We start from the raw sequence: 15,751 nt of genomic DNA on the forward strand, positions 1-15,751 counted from the left end.
TCGAGCAACGCCCTCTAAGGCACTACAACTTCAAGGAAGATTAGGTAGTGCCTATCTTCGGCACTCTCCTTCAGAGCAGTAGAATTAAGCTTCTAGAGATCACGAATCCTAAAGATGTGAGCAAAACAAATGACCCAAAATATTGTACATTTCACAGATTTGTTGGTCACCATACTTCCAAGGGCTATGCCCTTAAGGACAAGCTACAGGCTCTTTACGACGCCTTCCTAAAGTTGGGGACATGCCTTCCTGAGGTTCACGCACAGCAAGTGCCAATGCAGATCCTCAATGATGAGCAATGGACTTCTAAGAAGCCCAAAGACAAGCTTAAGTTTTGTAACATTATTTTGGCAATTCCAGATGACGAAAAAGTAGAGATAGCGACCCTCACCAACTCCGACAATGAGGTAGACGTATTGATCACCCGAGCTAGAAAAGACTTTGCCAAGAACTACTAGTCGATAGCAGAAATTCCGACAAGGTAACCGGTGGGACCATCACCAACCGTCCAACCAAACCCTAATCAGTCGAGTTCAAGCAATCAACCCTTTTGGTTTGACCTGCTCACACAGCTGAAGAATATTCCTGCTAGGATCACCCTGTATGAGCTCCTACGGTTATCCAAGCCTACCCAGGAAGCTCTACGTGATGCCCTGATCGACTCATAGGCCTTTGCCACGCATTTCTTGCCTATTCCGGAAGGAGACGCAGAAATGGGATGTCTGTAATGCTGCCAGACATCCAGACAGCAGATCCCCTACATCACCTTCACTCCTGAGGATATTCTCATCATGTGCATGTCTCATGACTGACCCCTGTCTTCACAAGATACGTCGATTTCTCTCGGGTGGACCGCATCCAAGTGGACCCAGGGTCTGCACTAAGCATTGTCCCTCTAAAGCTCATCAAACACATAGGGGTGCCTCAAAAATGGCTATCCACGACAACTACTATCATTTTTGGCTTCAATGCCACTGGGACACATCCAATTGGGAAGATTCACCTCAAATGCTGGCTGGGTGACATGAAAACGGAGGTGACTTGCTACTGATGTAGAACCCGCCTACAACATGCTATTTGGTTGACCATGGATCCATAGCAACCGTATAGTCTCGTCCACACTGCATCAATGTTTAAAGTATGTGGACTACTACAATCAATTATAGGCGGTGATTGATGATAAACAGCCCTTCAAAGGGGTTGAGAACTACTTCACTGACTCTTTGCTCTATCAGGACTCTGAATCGGGCGACAACAAAACCCAGGTCGAGGAACCTAATAATGGCAGCAAGGGCGACAGCGAGCCTAAGAGCAGTAGGGTTCTTGTCTTTAATGACATTGAACCCATTGTAATCGGCTATGTGGGTTTTGTTGTAACTGACGCAGATGAAGCAGATGTGCTTATCCTGAATGAAGATCTTGAATTTTCTTATTCGTCATCTAGTTCAGAGTCTAGTTATGATGAGTTTAGCAATCTCATTTCAGGGTTGTCTAACAACTCTTCTCTACACTTGCCAGTGTGTTTGTCATTTGTCATAAACAAACAAATGATTGAATCCTCGCAAGCGGTCTTTATCATACCTACCCAAAATAATTCCCAGCAAAAAATTATCTTTAGAAGGATAGGCTAGTCTACACGTACAGTGTGGGACGAGTCGGAAGATGACAAGCCCGACCCCTAGTTCTCATGCTATGGTCAAATTGCGAAGCGCATGATGGAGGACATGGGTTACGACTTCACACGCAAAGAAGGATTGAATACAGTAAGGTGTTCGCGGTGAAAGTCATTTTCATTGAAGTCATTGTTTCCTTATGCAACAGTTTTTCGGTTACAAAAGATCCGGTCTTTTTATAAGATCCGGTTACAATAAAACCAAAGAAAAAATAAAAATTACAACTTTACTTCTTTTGAACAAATCACAAGATGCGGTCTCTTGCTTGTGTGGGTTCTTCGCCTACGCCGGGGTTAATTCGTTGACCACCGCGCGGTCTTGATCCGGTCGGATCTACACGGTATGACGGGTGTTATTTCACGAAGGAAATAATAGCCGGGGTACTATTTCACTAAGGAAATAATAGCCTTTAGTAATCGAAATCGACCAAGCGAAATCGATACTCTTCTCGGGATCAAAAACTAAGTTTTGATCCGGAGGATAACCGTGTGGATCTCAGATCTGATCTCTCTTTCGAACTCCTGCCTTGTTTGACGTGGATGATCACTAAGAACCAGATCCGAAAATGTCCAAGTCTTCAAAGCTTCAAAACTCCAAAGTCGTGCTCTCAATCCAGCAGAGTTTCGCCTCAAAAAGTTCCAACCTCTCAAAAATGAGCCAACCCCCTCTATTTATAGGCTTCTAAAAACCAGATCTGGGCTCAGATCTGGGCCCAGATCTGGTGGCTCGGGGAGGTGGCTCGGCCGGCCACCTTGGTGGCTCGGCCACCGAGCCACCAAGAGGTGGCTCGGTGAGCCACGAGCCACCTTGGTGGCCGCCGAGCCACCAAGGAGGTGCCTCCGGGTGTGGTGCCGTTTTGTCCATTTTCTGGTTTATCCGAGCTTCGTTGTTGATCCGATTTGGTAGTCCGGATCCTGATATGGCAGTAAATCCGCCTTGGAGTTCGAGTCTGTTCCCGATCGTTGTTTGATGCGGTGGACTCTACGGTTGGATGACTCGTTGATTCATCGACCTGTTAGCTTGATTCCGTACGCGAGTGAATGTATTCCGTTGTTTGCGTACGGTTCGTTAATCTCGTCGCCTCATTAATCCGCTTCGTCATGTGTCACTTGGCTTCGGTGTTGTGGTCTAACAATCGTGTTTAGATACGTCACCCGATGGTTCGTTGGTTTGTCGAATCACCGTGTCGAGCTGTGGTAAAGGACCCATAGGCAGTTTTATACGCCTACAGATACCCCCTCCAAAGTATTTCAGCCTCATTCTTTTATAGAAGAGTCTGGAATACTTTGGATATGATTGTCCTAACCTTCAGTCGGTGTAACAGGACTTTGGAATGGCTTCTACTCTTGATTCCTTCAATCCTCCAGGCTATTCGGTGCTTTGTCGAATATCTGCAAGGGTTCCGGTGCTGCATTTATTGTCTGACCGTTGTCGTGCTTTGTCGAATATCTGCAAGGGTTCCGGTGCTGCATTTATTGTCTGACCGTTGTCGGAATTTTGAATTTGAAGTCAATTCCTAATTTTCTGATCTTTAGCTCGTGTTTGCTGTTTCGACATAGAACCGACCATCGATTGTTGGCGTTGAGTCTTCATTTGTAACGCGTTGTCCGGCGTTTGACATAGTTTATACTCGTACGTCTGCTGGAGTCTTGTTGAGTTATCCTTAAGAATATTTTTAGAAAAATACTCTCCAGAAACTTTCAACAAAAATAGGGAATAGTTTATACCTGTATACCTTATTGGAGTATTAAGAATTAGCTGAACCGGCCTGATAATGACCCAAAAAAGGCAATAATTAGGCTCAAACAATCCTCCGACCCTTCTGAATATATCAGAGAGGAATGAATAAATAAGGGACTGAACCATCGGTCGATTGAAGTCGTTTCGGCACTTGGTTCAGCTCCAATTTGAATTTTGGTTCAAATCTGGTTCAAACTAGTTCAAACTGGTTCAAGCTGGTTCAAAACTTGTTCAAACTGGTTCAGACTGGTTCAAAACTATCTTAGCCTGGTTCAGGACTGGTTCAGGACTGGTTCAGGCCTGGTTCAGGACTGGTTCAGCCTGGTTCAGCCTGGTTTGGTCGGGTTCAGCCAGATCTGGTCCGGTTCAATCTGGTCCAACACTATAAAAGGGGCTTTTTTCCTCTCTTTAGGGCCGGCCCCCCTCTCTCCCCTATTTTGGATTTTTCTCTTCCCTCGTGCATCTTTTCTCCTTCAAACCTTCAAATTTGTTTTAGATCTACCTTTCCTCTTGATCTTAGACTGAAAAATCCCTCAAAATTTCCATATATAAAATTCCTCTCAGGCCTCTCGAGCACGTGGTTTGAGGTTCCTTCAAGATCTGATTTTTGTCGGATCTGTTCGTGGGAAAAATTGTTGCTTTCATTGAAGTCATTGCACTCTTTGGTAACAGTTTATCGGTTACAGAAAGATCCGATCTTTTTATAAGATCCGGTTACAACGAGATCAAAAGAAAAAGAAAAAGTTACAATTTTCCTTGTTTGTCGAACGAATCACGAGCTCCTGTTTTACAGTCACTCGCTTTTGTGGGTTCTTTGCCTGCGCCGGGGTTAATCCGTGGACTACCGCACGATCTAGATCCGGTCAGATCTACACGATATAACGGGTGCTATTTCGCGAAGGAAATAACAGCCGGGGGTACTATTTCACCAAGGAAATAATAGCCTTCTCGGGATCAAAAACCAAGTTTTGATCCGGAGTATTACCGTGTGGATCTCAGATCTGATCTTCCTATCTCGAACTCCTTCCTTATTTAGCGTGGATGATCGCCAAGAACCAGATCTGAAAGTCTGAGTCTTCAAAGCTTAAAATCCAAGGGTGAGTTCTCAATTCGGCAGAGTTTCAGCTCCAAAAGTTCCAACCCCTCAACAATGAGCCCCCCTAGCCTATTTATAGGCACTCAGATTTGTGCCTTGGCATAGGTGGCCGGCCACCTTGGTGGCTCGGCCACCTTGATTTGGATTCTAATTTGTTGATCTGAATCCTGATTTGGCACTAAACCCGCTTCGTTGTTAATCCGGACTCTGATTTGACAGTCCGAATCCTAATATGGCAGTAAATCCGCCTCGGTGTTTGAGTTCAAATCCGTTCTATGGTTGGATGACTCGTTGACTCACCGAACCGTTAGCTTGATTCCGCATGCGAGTGGATGTATTCCATTGTTTGTGTGCGGTTCGTTAGCCTCGTCGCTTCGTTGATCCGCTTCATCGCGTGTCTTTTGGCTTTGGTATTATGGACTAACGATCGTGTTTGGATATGTCGCCCGATGGTTCGTTGGTTGGTCGAATCACCGTGCTGAGCTGTGCTAAGGGACCAATAGGCAGTTTTATACGCCTACAGATACCCCCTCCAAAGTATTTCAGCCTCGTTCTTTTATAGAATAGTCTGGAATACTTTGGATATGATTATCCAAACCTTCAGTCGGTGTAACGGGACCTTGGAATGACTTCTGTTCTTGATTCCTTCAATCCTTCAGGCTATTTGGTGCTTCGTCGAATGTCTGTAAGGTTTTCGGTGTTGCATTTATTGTCTGACCGTTGTCGGAATTTCGAACTTGAAGTCGATTCCTGATTTTCCGATCTTTAGCTCGTGTTTGTTGGTTCAACATAGAACTGACCATCGATTGTTGGCGTTGAGTTCTCATTTGCGACGCGTTGTCCGGCGAAGTGTTGTTGAGTTATCCTTAAGAATATTTTTAGAAAAATATTCTCCAGAAACTTCTCAACCAAAATAGGAAATAGTTTATACTCGTAGACCTTATTGGAGTATTTTTTGTACCCGAATGAGCCGAATCGGCCTAATAATGACCCAAAAAAGGCAGTAATTAGGCTCAAAAAATCTTCTGACCCTTCCGAATGTGTGGAAGAGGAAAGAATAAACAAAGGACTGAACTCTTGGTCGATTTGAAGTTGTTTCGACGCTCGGTTCAGCTTCAATTTGAATTTTGGTTCAAAACTTGTTCAAACTGGTTCAGACTGGTTCAAAACTATCTTAGCCTGGTTCAGGACTGGTTCAGGACTGGTTCAGGACTGGTTCAGGCCTGGTTCAGGACTGGTTCAGCCTGGTTCAGCCTGGTTTGGTCTGGTTTAGCCAGATCTGGTCCGGTTCTATCTGGTCCAACACTATAAAAGGGGCTTTTTTCCTCTCTTTAGGGCCGGCCCCCCTCTCTCCCCTATTTTGGATTTTTCTCTTCCCTCGTGCATCTTTTCTCCTTCAAACCTTCAAATTTGTTTTAGATCTACCTTTCCTCTTGATCTTAGACTGAAAAATCCCTCAAAATTTCCATATATAAAATTCCTCTCAGGCCTCTCGAGCACGTGGTTTGAGGTTCCTTCAAGATCTGATTTTTGTCGGATCTGTTCGTGGGAAAAATTGTTGCTTTCATTGAAGTCATTGCACTCTTTGGTAACAGTTTATCGGTTACAGAAAGATCCGATCTTTTTATAAGATCCGGTTACAACGAGATCAAAAGAAAAAGAAAAAGTTACAATCTTCCTTGTTTGTCGAACGAATCACGAGCTCCTGTTTTACAGTCACTCGCTTTTGTGGGTTCTTTGCCTGCGCCGGGGTTAATCCGTGGACTACCGCGCGATCTAGATCTGGTCAGATCTACACGATATAACGGATGCTATTTCGCGAAGGAAATAACAGCCGGGGGTACTATTTCACCAAGGAAATAATAGCCTTCTCGGGATCAAAAACCAAGTTTTGATCCGGAGTATTACCGTGTGGATCTCAGATCTGATCTTCCTATCTCGAACTCCTTCCTTATTTGGCGTGGATGATCGCCAAGAACCAGATCTGAAAGTCTGAGTCTTCAAAGCTTAAAATCCAAGGGTGAGTTCTCAATTCGGCAGAGTTTCGGCTCCAAAAGTTCCAACCCCTCAACAATGAGCCCCCCTAGCCTATTTATAGGCACTCAGATCTGTGCCTTGGCATAGGTGGCCGGCCACCTTGGTGGCTCGGTTTTGGCCGAGTCCTCCAAAGGTTGGTTTTCGACGTTTTTTCAGTTTCGCTGTTGATTTGGACTCTGATTCGTTGATCTGAATACTAATTTGGCAGTAAACCCACCTTGTCATTGATCTGAACTCTGATTTGGAAGTCCGGATCCCGATTTGGCAGTAAATCTGCCTTGGAGTTAGAGTTCGAATCCGTTCCACGGTTGGATGACTCGTTGACTCACCGAACCGTTAGCTTGATTTCGCATGCGAGTGGATGTATTCCATTGTCGCTTCGTTGATCCGCCTCTCATCGCGTGTTTTTGGCTTTGGTATTATGGACTAACGATCGTGATTTGGATATGTCGCCGATGGCTTCGTTGGTTGGTCGAAATACACCGTGCTGCAGCTGTGCTAAAGGGGACCAATAGGCAGTTCTTATACGCCTACAGATACCCCCTCCAAAGTATTCGTTCTTTTATAGAAGAGTCTGGAATACTTTGGATATGATTGTCCAAACCTTCAGTCGGTGTAACGGGACCTTGGAATGACTTCTGTTCTTGATTCCTTCAATCCTTCAGGCTATTTGGTGCTTCGTCGAATGTCTGTAAGATTTTCGGTGTTGTATTTATTGTCTGACCGTTGTCGGAATTTCGAACTTGAAGTCGATTCCTGATTTTCCGATCTTTAGCTCGCTTCATTTGTAACGCGTTGTCCGGCATTTGACATAGTTTATACTCATACGTCTGTCGAAGTGTTGTTGAGTTATCCTTAAAGAATATTTTTAGAAAAATATTCTCCAGAAACTTCTCAACCAAAAATAGGAAATAGTTTATACTCGTAGACCTTATTGGAGTATTTTTTGTGCCCGAATGAGCCGAACCGGCCTAATAATGACCCAAAAAAGGCAGTAATTAGGCTCAAAAAATCTTCTGACCCTTCCGAATGTGTGGAAGTGGAAAGAATAAACAAAGGACTGAACCCTCGGTCGATTTGAAGTTGTTTCGACGCTCGGTTCAGCTTTAATTTGAATTCTGGTTCAAAACTGGTTCAACCTGGTTCAAGACTAGTTCAACCTAGTTCAAGGCTAGTTCAGGACTGGTTCAAGACTGGTTCAGACTAGTTCATCCTGGTCTGGTCTGGTTCAGTCAGGTTTGGCTTGGTTTAGCCTGGTTTAGCCATGTTCAGCCTCTTTTGAACTGATTTAGACTGGTCTGGCCTGGTTCAACCTGGTCCGGTCTGGTTCAAGGCTGGTTCACCTATAAAAGAGCTCTTTTCTTCTCCTTCTAGGGTCGGCCCCCCCTTTGTCCTCTTATTTGCTTTTCTCTTCCCTCGTGCATCTTTTCTCCCTCAAATATTCATATTTGTCTTAGATCTATCCTTCCTTTTGATCTTAGACTAAAAAATCCTTCAAAAATCTTCATATAAAAATTTCTCTCAGACCCCTCGAGCACGTGGTTCGAGCCTCTTTCAAGATCTAATTTTTTGTCGGATCCTCGAGCTTTTCCTCAGGTAAATCCTCCATAATTTTGGCATATTTCATGTTTACTTTAGTACTTGAATTTGTGGGATTGCATATGAGGGTTAGGGTTTGTGATTTGACGCCTCGAGCTCATCTTTCAGGGGGTAGAATTTGGAGGTCTGAAGGATTTAATTATAATAAAGAGGGGATAAAATTTTTGGGTTAGAGTTTGTCACCCTAACTAAAATTTTTTTCTGTATCTGACCCCCTGATTTATATTGCAGATCATCATGCCGCGTGTCCCGAGAGGTCGCTCCCCTACTGTGTCAGCTGATGGCGTGCTTCCCTCATATGCTGGTGAGCTCTCTTTTTTTTTTGGCGTATTTGCAGATTAGTCCTTTATCCCCATTTTTTTCTCCTTGGTGAGACAATCAGGAAGAGCCTTGATTCTCCTTGGCGAGGATCGACGCTTTAAAGATGGGTTTTGCTTGGTCAAAACCATATCTCAAAATAGGGGCGCTTTGAAGCTGCATTGTGCATTATAAGGCAGGGATATATTGTTGATATACCCTATTTTATGAATGCACAATGAAGCCAAATCGTCTCACCCTTTATAAAGCAGTGACTCTATCTTACTCATTTGTAAGATGAGTTCAACTTCCTTTTATAACTGAAACTAACAAACACTTAATTGCTTGTTTTCAGTGGAATATCCCTCTAGAGCGTTCTCATCTCATGCGTGGACGGTCGTCGTGACGAGTATTATTCCACCTCCGATGATTTTTCACCTATTCCGCTTACTCTTCAGTTTGTTCCGGGCACGTCGACAGAGGTTGCCCAAGTGGTGAAGGAAGGTGAACATCGAGCTCTTCGACAGTTAATTACGGATACGCCTTTCGTTAAGGATGCCAGTTCTGTTCAGTCTCTCAGGAAGACTGACTTTTTATTTGGCGACTCTGTCAGAGATCCGGATGCAGTGTTTATTGACGCCGAGCAGTGGCTTCATAAGAATAGCGGTGGTTTCATATATTTGCCGAAGATTCCTCGACACCATTCGTTGACTGAGCTTAGGAGTCAGGCTGTGACGCGGGAGATGTCATGGCGCTTGACGGAGGAGCATGAGAGCATTCACTGTGGCTATATCACTCATCAGGTAGCTCCTGGTTCGAGCAGGAATCATATCATTGGATTGCGTCCTGGAGTACGGGGACTAGATGCGCCACCGCGTAACGAGTTTCTTGCCTCTGCTTCTACTTTGAGGAATCGCCTCGCTGACTTAGGACGGGAGATGCCTGTGACGTGTCCTAGATTTTATGGCTGGGTCCATTCTTTAGACAAGCTTTGGTGGACTCGCACGACGAAATACGTCTTAAGCCGATGGAGCGAGGAGTTGCACGCTTGTGGTCTATATGCAGCTATTCGTTCCACCATGTATGGCTTACCCGTCAGCGCTAAGCATTTCTTTGCTTTGTGCGAGCTCTATTATAATCCGGATTCGAACACTTTTCTGACTAGGCACGGAGAGTTGGGTTTGGCTCTCCATGAGATGCACAAGATTTCTGGTTTGCCCATGGGTCAGATGTTATATCAGGAGTACTTTCCTTCCAACCATGAATTGAATCAGCTGAAGGACCGTATGCCCGACCGCTATGAGACTTTATGGGATCTCACATGTCACTATCATATTGTTTTGGCGCAGTCTGAGCCTTTAGCGAAGAGGACTAAATCACATGTGAGCCTGAAGCAGTTCGCGTCTTATTTGTTCAGAAATCTAGAGAGCAATTCTGACGAGGCTATTTGTGAGCTGGCGCCCCTCACTCCTTCAGGGGTTAATAGTCTACTGAAGAAGATTGACGCTCATTCCTATACCATTAGTAGTCCTGAGAGTGGCTTTCCTGCAGGGACCAAGTTTAAATCATTCTTATGGCATGCGACCGCACCAATTCGGCCGGCTATCTGGTTAAAGAAATGCGTGGTCCCGTATCAGTCCGGTGACGCTTTGCCATTGGAAGTGCTCTACCCAGTGGTTCAGCTTGCCTACAAAAAGGAACTTTCGCTTCTTCCGGGGATGGTGGCTAACATTCATCGAGGGCTTCGACAGATTTCTAGTGCTTTTACACAGAAAGAAAGTGAATCGCCGGCTCAGATTTCTACTATTAAGGTGGAGCTTCCATACACTTATTTGATGGCTTGGTTCGTCCTTCATCGTTCTGATATGATGTCGGTACCGAACGCCACAGACCACTCTGTTCCCCTACTACAGTTGCTTGAGAACGGCAAGTGGGAGGGATGAGGATTCCCTGACATCAGAAAGCAGCTACAGGTCCACAAGTGTTGGACATTTTCCACTTTCTTTCCGCAGTTCTCCAGCCGATATGGCGAGTGTTTGATTGATGAGAAGAAGCCGAGGGAGTATCGAACTCATTTAGATATCGGCTGCTTTAATTGGCTAGTGAACATTAGGCCGAGTTATCTGACCTTCCGGGTGAGGAATCAGTGTTTTATAGAGCCATATCTACCATGCCGATTCACCCGCCAGTTTGGTTATGATCAGCTTTATGTCAGGAATCCACGTCAGCAGCTTCGGACTCATGGAGGTTTGGTGGACGGTCTTCGTGCATGGTTGTGGACCGTGACGGGATACACTGGTGCTAAGTTCAGTCTCCCGAGTGCTGAGCGGCATATGAATCTCACCTTCTTAAGCTGCAGGTGGTTGTTAGTAGCTAATAAAACTGTCCCCGTGAAGCCGATTGTAGAGCTAGTGGCCGAGGAGGCTTCTCAGGCTGATTCTCGCGTGATTTGGGAAGGTGCTCGGTCATAGAGGACACGGAGCAAGACTTGTCGGATTGACGAAGAGGGATAGAAGATCTTCCATTCTGCTGATGAAGCTTCAGGCGGAGATCCTGAAGATTATGAGGACTGTTCCGAGCAAGGTTCGCTACCTGTTCTTTTCCTTCTGTCCTCTAGAATTATTAATCCTGACGATGGCTTGATGTTTCAGGGACTACGGCTGACAAGGACGAAGAATTCCATCCTTCTTCCCAGGCGAGACCTTCGATTGTTGTCCCTGTTGCTAGGCGGAAGAGATTAGCCCACAAGCCGCATACAGATTCACGAGCATCTGAGATGGATTTGGCTGGTGATGATCCTGCTAGCGATGGAGGTAACATCTACCCTATAAATCATCCTTTTGATTATTCAGAACTTCGACTCATGCTTTTACATCTCTATGTAGGAGAGCGTTTGGATAGCGAGATGAGTCCTGATCCTACTCCTCATGATTTTGTATCTTCTGGTGAGCTTGACTCACCACTCCAGGTAGAAAAGCCTGCAGAAGCTGTCGACGTTAGGGAGACTGTTAATGTAGGACCCGATTCGACGAATCCAGGTACATCTACCATTGACAATGTATCCTTTAGATGGCACACAAAGGAGTTGAACGATTCAGAATTTGTTCATTCCCTAATCGTCTCTATGCTTCTTGCTCTTTTTAGATAAATTACAGGAGGCAAACGTGGATCTTGGGAATAAAGTGGCTAGCACACCCATAAGAGGTAACTCATTTCCATTGGTCGTAGTCTCTTTATTATTCTTTTGCACTTATATTCTATTGTGTCAGATTTCTCGACTGATGATTTTGATGAGGAAGGTTTTCTTGTGGACACTCCTATGCTCCACTTCATGTATGGCTCTCCTCAGATTGATGACTAGATGCCTGAGGATATGTTTCCTGAGTCTATACTCCCTAAGAATCCCGTGGATGGTTCTTTTGAAGGTACGTGCCTCTTCTCAAGTTAATTATAGGACTAGCCAATTTTTGACTAATGCGGCTATAATGTGATGCATTTGAGCATTCCGTTTTGTGTTTAACAGGAGCTTTTGTTGAGTCTGATCCTGTTGAGCCGGCTGTGAGACCAACTACACCAGTTGATACATCCACAGTCGTTACACCTCCACTACCCCCAGTGACTCGAGGGGAAGGAGGTATAAATTAAGCAACTGAGAAATGTCATTTATTTCCTTATTAAGGCTTTTGACGGATTTCTCCTTTTTTGCGTAGGGCTTTCTTCTCGGCTTCATGTCCTTGTGAAAGAGTTATTATCAGACAGCGTCATTTGCATAGAAGTCTGCTCCTTCTTCTCCTTTGTGAATGCTATGATTGGCAAACTCTTCCACGGCGGACTTTTCCTTCACCAGTTTAAGCCATTCCTTGATTCTAGGATAAATTCAATAAGGGATGCAGGATACTCGGATCAGGCGAATGCTATAGTTGATGATCTTGACTGCCTAGAGCATGAGCTTCAGATGTTTCGCGAGCTCCGGGATGCAGGTGCGTCTTCATTCATTGTTGCCGAGTTGGATACTCGCTTACAGACATGGCGCGATACTCAGAGTTTTGCTGAGCTCGAGATTCAGGCGCAGCGGGGCCAGGTAGACCGAGTTGAGGCTAACCTTGCTATTAGATCATCCTCATTCAACAAGCTTGATTCGTCCATTGCCTCTTATGAGACCAAGATAGACCAGCTCCGAAGAGAACTCCGTGAGGAAGAGGAGACTTTGAGTATTCTTCAGATGACGAAGATACAGGATCAGCAAGCCCACACTGCTTTATCTGATGAGTTGAAATCCCTAAAGCAGAAGCTGGTTGAGACGGAGGAGATTGCTATGAAGACTTTAGCCTCCACTGAAGAGTCCATCAGAGCCGAGTTGCAGGATGAGCTTAGGCAAGCTTATGATGAGAAACTGTCTGAGTTTAGTCAGCAGATTTTTAGCCATGGGCTTGATGTATGATTTCATTTGCTGAATACTTTGACTTTTGATTCTCTTAATGGAACTGGTTTTTATTTTTATCTTTATTATGATTCCTCATTCCGTTTGAAATGATTGACCATAATACTCATAGGATTTTTGGCAAACCCTCAGCCTTCAACGGGTTTGATAAGCCTTTACCGATTACCGTTTGAGTCGGACTAGCATGCGGATTGTCTAGATCCGTTCCGCATGTAACGTTATGCTAAGAGAGTAAATTCTCTGAGACTTTGTGCTATGATGTTGAATATTCCGCATGTAACGTTATGCTAAGAGAGTAAATTCTCTGAGACTTTGTGCTATGATGTTGAATACATAGACTTTGCCATTGTTACGGGAATAAGCTACCCGGCGACACGTGTTAGGTGTTGACTTTAGGATTTTTGGCCAACCCCCATTTACCGACTACCGTTTGAGTCGGGCTAGCATGCGGATTGTCTAAATCCGTTCCGCATGTAACGTTGTGCTAAGAGAGTGAATTCTCTGAGACTTTGTGCTATGATGTCGAATACATATACTTCGCCATTGTTACGGGAATAGGCTACCCGGCAACGTGTATTAGACGCTGACTTATCCCTACTTAGGCTTCGGGATAAAATACCCCAGAATCGAACTCTGGTGTCTTTTTTTATGGAGAAAGACTAAACCGGCGACGCGTGTTAGGCGTTAGCGTATCCTTTCTTAGGATTCAGGATGAAATTCCCCATGTGTGTAAGGCATGGATTTTGGTGTTATTAATAACAACCTGCCACAATGTTGAATATGTGGACGGATGTTCTTTTCAACGGTTAAGAACTAACCGGCAGCGCGGGTTAGGCGCAGACTTATCCCTGTTTAGGTTTCAGGATAGGATACCTCAGGATCGAACTCTGGTGTCTTTTTCTACGGAGAAAGACTAAATCGGCGACGCGTGTTAGGCGTCGGCATATCCTTTCTTAGGATTCAGGATGAAATTCCCCATGCGTGTAAGGCATGGATTTTGGTGTTATTAATGACGACCTGCCACAATGTTGAATATGTGGACGGGTGTTCTTTTTAACGGTTAAGAACTAACCGGCAGCGCGTGTTAGGCGCAGACTTATCCTTACTTAGGTTTTAGGATAGGATACCCCAGAATCGAACTCTGGTGTCTTTTTCTATGGAGAAAGACTAAACCGGCAGCGCGTGTTAGGCGCAGACTTATCCCTGCTTAGGATTCGGGATAAACTTCCTAGGATGAATCCTAGATTGATAAATTCTTGGAAAAGGTTGGTGTGGGAAAGGAAGAATTTTATATTCTATTTCCCGGTCTTCTTTTAGGGTGAAGGCGAACCCGAATACAAGGAAGGAAGAATTTTATATTCTATTCATTGATTCTGAAAAGGAAGAATTTTATATTCTATTTCCAGCGCAAAAGAAACTAGAAGTGGGGTCTCCACTCCGAGAATCTGGAAGATCTAGATAAACTTACCTTTTATAGGCTTGGTTATCGGAAGATGAGTTTTTCATTTATCGAAATAAAATTTTAACTTAGTTATGACCATGAGAAGGCTTAACCAAAGAGAAAAGGAAGGGAGTTCTTTCGTTTATCGAAAGGGGACTCTAAACTGAAAGTGGACCTCTTGTTCATGGAAAGAGTCAAGAGGGCCAGAAAGACACTTTTGGTGGACTCACTGTCAATTGAAATTGATCAGTGAGGGATTTTGGTGGTAAAAATGATTTTGGGTTATCCTCTAGAATATTAAGTGTAATATTCTTCAAGGAACTTCCCGGTAAAGAGTTATCCTTAATGTACTAGGGATAGTACTTTTTCAGGAACTTCCGATTTATTAGTATTAATTGCCTGGCGCCCTCTTGAGTAATCAAGCGATATGCGCCATTTGAGTAGACTGCGTCTATCACAAACGGTCATTCCCATTTGGGTTCAAATTTACCTTTCTTCTTGGAGTTGAGGATTATCGGTCGCGAGGGCGATCCGAAGGGATGGAATTTGGATCTCCAATGGTAGCACAACTTCACATCCGTATACCAACGAATATGGGGTGGCTCCTGTAGGTGTGCGTATAGTGGTGCGATAAACCCAAAGTGCTTCACCGAGTTTATCGTCCCAGTCTCGTTTATTGGTCTTCACGAGCTTTGACATGATTTTAATAATCGTCTTGTTAAACGCCTCAGCTAATCCATTCGCAGTGGGATAATAAGCTGTTGACGAAACATCTTGAATTTTGAACTTGTCACAAAACCTGACGAAGGCGTTGCTTATGAACTGTGGACCGTTGTCATGAATGATCCGTCTCAGCACGTCGTGTCTGTATATGACATGATGCTTTATGAAATTAATGACGTTGTTCGTCTTCACTTTGATAATCACATTTTATTACAATTTTATACCCTCATTATCTATTTTATATGAATAAATATACCACGTAATAATTGTTGTTTATCTTTTAATTGCAGGTAATGAAGAATAAACGTCTAACTTCCGCAGCCCCGAACACAAAACAGTTGATAAAGTGGGAAGAAATGAGATGCAAAGAAGCCAATGAAATCAATTTCCAATCTATCCGTAAAAGCCGCAAGCATAGAATGAAGGGATTAAAGAAATATTCACAAGCCCAAAAAGCCAAGCAATAGCCCAAGATCCAAGCCCAAGAACCAATGAAAGAGGAGTTCTCGGCGGACAGCGCTGAAGCAGGCAGGCATCGATGCCAGCATCGATGGGGGCAACGCATGGCCCGCATCGCATGCCGTATCGATCGCCAGCATGCGATACCTCCTATCGATGCTGGTATCGATACGCTGGACAGTTGTTACAAGATCAAAGGCTGAAAAATTGATGTTTTGGATAAGATGTTTCGAATCCAATGGCTC

This window comes from Asparagus officinalis, chromosome 1 (assembly GCF_001876935.1).
Source record: "Asparagus officinalis chromosome 1, Aspof.V1, whole genome shotgun sequence".
Lineage (NCBI taxonomy): Eukaryota > Viridiplantae > Streptophyta > Magnoliopsida > Asparagales > Asparagaceae > Asparagus > Asparagus officinalis.